Source organism: Silene latifolia, chromosome Y, assembly GCF_048544455.1.
Source record: "Silene latifolia isolate original U9 population chromosome Y, ASM4854445v1, whole genome shotgun sequence".
Lineage (NCBI taxonomy): Eukaryota > Viridiplantae > Streptophyta > Magnoliopsida > Caryophyllales > Caryophyllaceae > Silene > Silene latifolia.
In genome coordinates this window covers 322,948,262-322,954,589 of record NC_133538.1, presented here as the reverse complement: position 1 = coordinate 322,954,589, position 6,328 = coordinate 322,948,262, and positions in this window count along the sequence as shown.

Below are 6,328 nucleotides of genomic sequence, written 5' to 3'. Positions count from 1 at the left end.
CAATGATGAATGCCTTTGAATCTGATGTTCGTTGCTCTTTTATAGCCCTCCTTTGAATTGTCGCACATGGTCCCTACATATGCTCAACCATACGCTCCACTTCCTATGAAATAGGAAGTGGTTACTGATTTTGTCAAAGCTTTTGCTGATCACTGCAATGTTTCTGCTGATCACTTCAACGTTCCTGCTGGCTTCATGTTACTTAATACAAACGTGGCCTTTAAATCACTTGAATGTCTAGGTTCATCCCCCCTTGTTCTCCCTTACGTCTAGTAGCCTGCTGCCTTGTTATTGATCCGTGTGCCTTTATTTTATCCAATTGTGAGTTGCCACGTCATGATGAGAATGAGAGGGTATTTTTACTCATAAAGTTGTTGCGTTTTTTCTCGACAGTGCCTCTCTGCCGTTCCGTCAAATGGGTTTTAAAACATGATTTTAGAAAACGGTTTTAAGCATGCTCATGATGTAAACTCGTTCATTAATTAATACAAAATAAAATGCAGTAAATAAAATTGGGATTTACACCCTCAAACTTACATGTTTGACAAAGCGAGATTAACTAAGTTGTCGTATTTGTGATTGCTCGACTCAATGAAGTATGAAAGTGCCCTCTAAAGAGGGTTTAGAACAAATTGATTGAGTTGATTAAAGTGTAGTGGTCAAATTGGTCGGTCATGCAAACGGGACTGGTACTCAGAATGATCTGAGCTTATGTGGTCGAATTGATCAAGCACGTAGGCGTCGAAAAGCAAAAGCGTGATTTTAGAATGAAAAGGGAGAAGAGAAGGGCGAACACTCCCGTGAATAATATGTAAAGAAGAGGCATCTATTGATAATAATCACATGGAGGAATTATGAAAGAAGTAGGAATAGAAAAGAAATCTGGAGGAAATCTGGAAACTGGAGAAAAAGCAGCCCAGGAAGAGGCACAGTAGGAACTGCGACCTTTCCAATAGGCGCAGTACCTGCTGCGTTTCCTCTTGCGTAATTTCCTCCTCAGCAAGAAAGATTTCCGCGGTTGATTTTAGGAATTAGGGAAGATGTACGCTTCCTTATTCCGCAAGGTAGATATTTTCATGATAATAGATAAAATTTAGGAATTTTACTCCGGAAAATTCCAGAATATTCCGACTCGGGTTTTAGACGGTTTAGAATATGGAAGCGTTTTTTGACCCAGACTCCAAATGAACTTTAATTACTGTAAAAATGACTGTATCGGGGTGTAGATGACAACCATGAGGTTGACTCGACTGTTTGAGCTATCACGTGTCGACAAACTTACGAAATGTCATAAATCACTCCGCATAATCAGACATGCGGCTCAATCATCACTGGATGGTTGGCGGGAGGTGCAGAAACAAGGTGTCTACACAGCCCCCACTTTGACTGAGGCTTGGACAAGGCAAAAATGAAAGTATAGCCTCCAGGTCAATCAAAGATTACAACTTGAAGACTATGGCGACGCGAGGCGACTCAAGGGGTCCGAGCCAAGGACCTGTCGTCGGAACATTTTAGAGTCTGACAACTATCGGGGAGGGTCGTTTAAAGTCCATTAGACTACATAAGGAGGCTCGCTAGCCATAAGAAGAAATATTACCTGAAACACCCCTCGGTTAAACGGGACTAAAAGCGCTTTGACAAAACTCTTTTGTCTGAAGATAACTTGGTGTCTAAAGGCATTAGGGGTCACAGGGCTTCTGAAGAAACTTCTTAACATTTCTGAAGGCTAACATTCGAGGATATATTTCTATGAAGGACTGAATAAAAGAAGTTCTGAAAATTACTGAAGGGGTTATCTGAAGGTTCCGGAAAGGATTATCTTGATGTAAAAAACCGCTGGCACAAAGACAGGACACTCAAAGAACCATCGGGGACTAAGGCAGGATTTTCTGAGAACCACTGAAGGATAATTGACTTTGAAGGAGGCAGATCTTTTCGAGAACTGCTGGAGGATAATTGACTTGGTAGAAGGCGAGACTTTTCGAGAACTGCTGATAGAAAACTTGATTTGGTAGAGGGCGAGACTTCCCGAGAACCGCTGATAGAAAATTTGATTTGGCAGAAGGCGAGACTTTTCAAGAACCGCTGAGAGAAAATTTGATTTGGTAGAAGACAAGACTTTCTGAGAACCGCTGGTAGTAAACTTCATTTAGTCAAAGAATACACGGGTTGTATAGCGGCCATGAACTCTCATTGGGGAACAAAATATTGCAACTACTGAGGAGAATGTAGACTAGATGGGTGAAAAAAAGTACACCCGTAGAAAATATACGGAGTAAAAATACTCGTTGCATTAATGGAAATACCCCAAGGCGGGAAAATATAGGGCTTGGGTCCACCCTTACGAGTTTATAACGACATAAAAGGAAAGCTGCTGCAAAACATGTAGGAGAATAGGCGCAGGAGACAACAAACCTCGGGAAAGGGCGCAGCAAAGACTGCTTTTTTTACCGGGTTCCTCCGTGCCTGAGTAAAACAGAACTCAGCGCGAGTTCTTTTCATTTAAACCAAAACCTTTCTTCTTCTTCTTCCTCTCGACAAACACCAAAACCCAACCAAGTTATACAAAAAATTTGATCAAAATCCGCCATTAATCATGACAAATCAAGGTATGTATCTCGTCCTTTCTTTAATTCGCATTTGTAGCTTGAATAGGATAGAAAAATTAGGGTTTTAATACCCAAATTAGTCGAAAAAATTTGGGATTCCGTCCCAAATGAGTTTGTCCCTCGAAATTGACATTAGAAATGCGTAATTGAACATGCTAGGAGCATAACCATGTATTGATTTCGAATTTTCATTGAGTTTTGATGAAATGAGACGAAAATAAGACGAATTTGTTAAACCGCTTCAAAGGGCTCGAAAATAGCTCAAAACTTGTCGATTTTTGGTGAAATTTGATGTTTTGGAATCCTTGGATGATGGGTAAACTTCGTACCATGCCGAAATTTTGATGTGTGACAGGTCTTCCAGAACACTTTTGTATGGGTTTAGCCTTATAGTAGCGAAATGCTGCCGAATTTTCGGCTCGTGACCGTAACTAAACTTAGTTTAGCTACGTAGGAACATAGTTTTATCACTTTCGACTTTTTTGAAGGGAGGGCTTGAGAAATGTCTTGAAAGCGGTCCAAAACGGCCTCTAAATTCTTCAGTTTCGCTCTTCTTCTTTTCTTTTGCAGAGGATGTACCTTCTACCTCGGAGCGAGACCCCATGGAGGTGGACGTTGATCCCCTTTCGACCCTGGTAGTTCACGGGGAGAAAAGGGGAAGAGGAAGAGGTGGCACGGAGGGTCAATGTAAGGAGGAGAGTGTTGGGAAATGTGTCCTCAACAATAGTGCGATCAAATGATTTAAATATCATTATTAAATCTCATTTTTAGAATACATGTGGGATGTAATATTTACAGTCAACTGGTCCACATATATCGGTAATGATTGGCTGACTAGAGTTTGACATTACTGTCGTGCGACGGTGGTGATCAGTTGATCCCCTTAGGTCATACCTAAAGGGTAACACTCTTAATTGATTATTTAATTGATCGTATGACGATAAGAGTTAATTAAATTACTTAAAATTGACGGACGATTTTTGGAAGTAATATTTACGTGTCTTATTATATTTGATTATAATAAGATACGGTCTAAGTAATCGAATTTATATTACTTAGATGAAATTATTGTTTACGGAAACAATTGATACAGAATGAATAATTTATTATAAATACAAGATATTGTGATTTATAATTGGAAAACCATTTTGGTACAAGTAATTGTGAATTACCGTGTTATTTTTATAAATGACATATTTTATTAATATGTTGATTTTTAATTGTTAAAAATACATTTTATATATAAGATGTCTTGTAATGTGTCACATGTGACATATTGACAAAATCACAAATAAAATGGACTCATCCATTTTATGTGAGTGTACCGAAATGGAGGGAGCATGAGGATAAAATTGTGTTGATTATTTATAAGTGGAAAACACAATTATGAATACTACTCATAGCCTTGCATACATAGCCTTCTCTTGGGAAGAAAATGATAGCATGCATTGGGCTCTCTCTCCTTCCCTTTTTCGGTTTTCCCATATGAAGATGAGCAAATGTTTTTTGCTTATTTAACACACTAACACACTACATGCAAAAGCTAGTGTGTAATAATTCATTCACAACTTCACCAAAAATTTCTAGTGTAAGAAATTTAATTTCCTCTCTACATTTAAATGAGAAATTAGAGAGATAAAATACTCCAAAAATTCATCTACTCTTGACCGAAATATTCAAGATGACAAACAATAGTTTTGGGTCAAATTTTAGTAAAATAAATATTCTTCTAGTTCAAATAATATTAGTCTTTAAGAGGTTACCTTGGGTATTCATCTTTGGGAGAGATTCTAACTTTGAATCTTGTTCATCCATAAGGAAAGCTCAAGAACTAATTAAGGTAGGTGACCTTACTAGTGCCCAAATATCCGAAACATGCAATGTAAGGAACCGATTTCTTCTCTTAACTCTTGATGTTTGCATCCATAAGGTCATTTATTTATTTTATGACAAATTAAAATAAAACATATATGAATATGTTAGTATATAGATCTACTTTTCCTTCAATCGGTATCAAGAGCCATGGTTGTTTGCATGCAAATCGGTTAAAAGTTTTTCCGAGTTATAAGAATAACATATAAAACTTGTAAATTTGTGTTATTATGAAATATCATGAAATAAATTCATGCATGTTAAGTTTCTGGTCCTAAAATGTTTTTAGGATATTTTGGTTAATTTATGGATTTTTATTGTTCATATTATACAATAATGGCATTAAAATATGATTTTATGAGTAAAAATGTCATTTTCGGACTAAAATTAGCTAAGCTTCTAATTTTTCAGTGATTTTTGGATATGTTGTAACATATATTATTTTGAGATGACCTGTAAATTTTCATAATTTGTGGACTTCTTATGCTCGAAAAATGGATTTTTCATTATTAAAATCGGATTCAAGTGAAAAATAGGTTAATATGAGATAAATTTCGAATCTTGTCATAGAAATTTACTATGTTGTCACATCCAATTTTACAAGATGTGTGTAAAATAATAGGCTATAGTGAAGTCTTTTTGCATGATTTATGGATTTTTGAAGAAAAATAGCATGAATAGTGACTTTATTAGTGAAATATTAATAAAACATACTCTATGACTAAGGAAAAACATTATATGTTGCATTTTATTATCTTTTTCAGATCTAAAATTGAAAGGTTGATGTATATAATTTTTCACATGTTTTTATGATTATTTTAGTTAAAACCGATAAACCGCAACATTGTTTTTTCCGGATAAATTTAAAAATTTTTAACCTATGTTTTTGAACATTATGAGTGTCATGGTATTTTTCGAGAATGTTTATGAGTTTAAATTTCAAATTTCAAATTTATTTGATATTTTGTGATTTATTTGAAGTTTATAACATTTTATTATAATTTTAAGTCCATTAATGAACAAATTTTAGTAATATGAGTTAATTATGATCAAATAATTAGTGAAGACTAAATTTTGAGTCCTAAGAGGTTAGGGTAATTAACTTATGCATAAATATGAATTTATGTAATTTTTGTGATTATAAAATGTTGAATCACGCAAATCCGTAAAAACCGAGTAATATACGATATTGGCTAATTAAAGGCGATTTAGCATAAAATTGGGCATGTTCATAGATATTTTAATGCTGCATTTTATTTATGATTGTCATAATTTTATTTTATGTAAGTTTTACTTAGTATGACCTTAGTTTTAATTGGTATTACCCGAAATGTATGGGAATATCATTTCGGTTGTAATTTATTGTGATCTCGTATCACCGTTTTGTAATTTAATAGATTTATTTTATTTTAATTACAAATGTATAATAGGAAATTATGTAATTTGTTATGTAATTTTTTTCGGAGTTCCTTGAAGACGGTGTCACTCAAGGAAGGCGATACATAAAGACGGTGTTACCTCGAGATGCGTGCCAAGAATCGAAGTTCAAGGGACCAATAGAGTTGGTTTCCGAATATGTAATAGTTAGATAGTTTTTCTATTTTAGAAAGGCCATACTAGGATTTATTTTTATGCTTTGCATTTTATTTATATGTCGCATGCATCGCTAATCGCCATAACTAAAACATGCATCATCTATTAATCGAGTATATCGACCGTGTCAATTAGAATTATCGTAGTTCACCGCTTTAGTTCACTTAAAACGTGATAGATAATAAATTGACATGACCTCTTGCTAAAACAATCAATTGAGACATAGCCTTACCAAGTAGTAGAAACCATGAAAA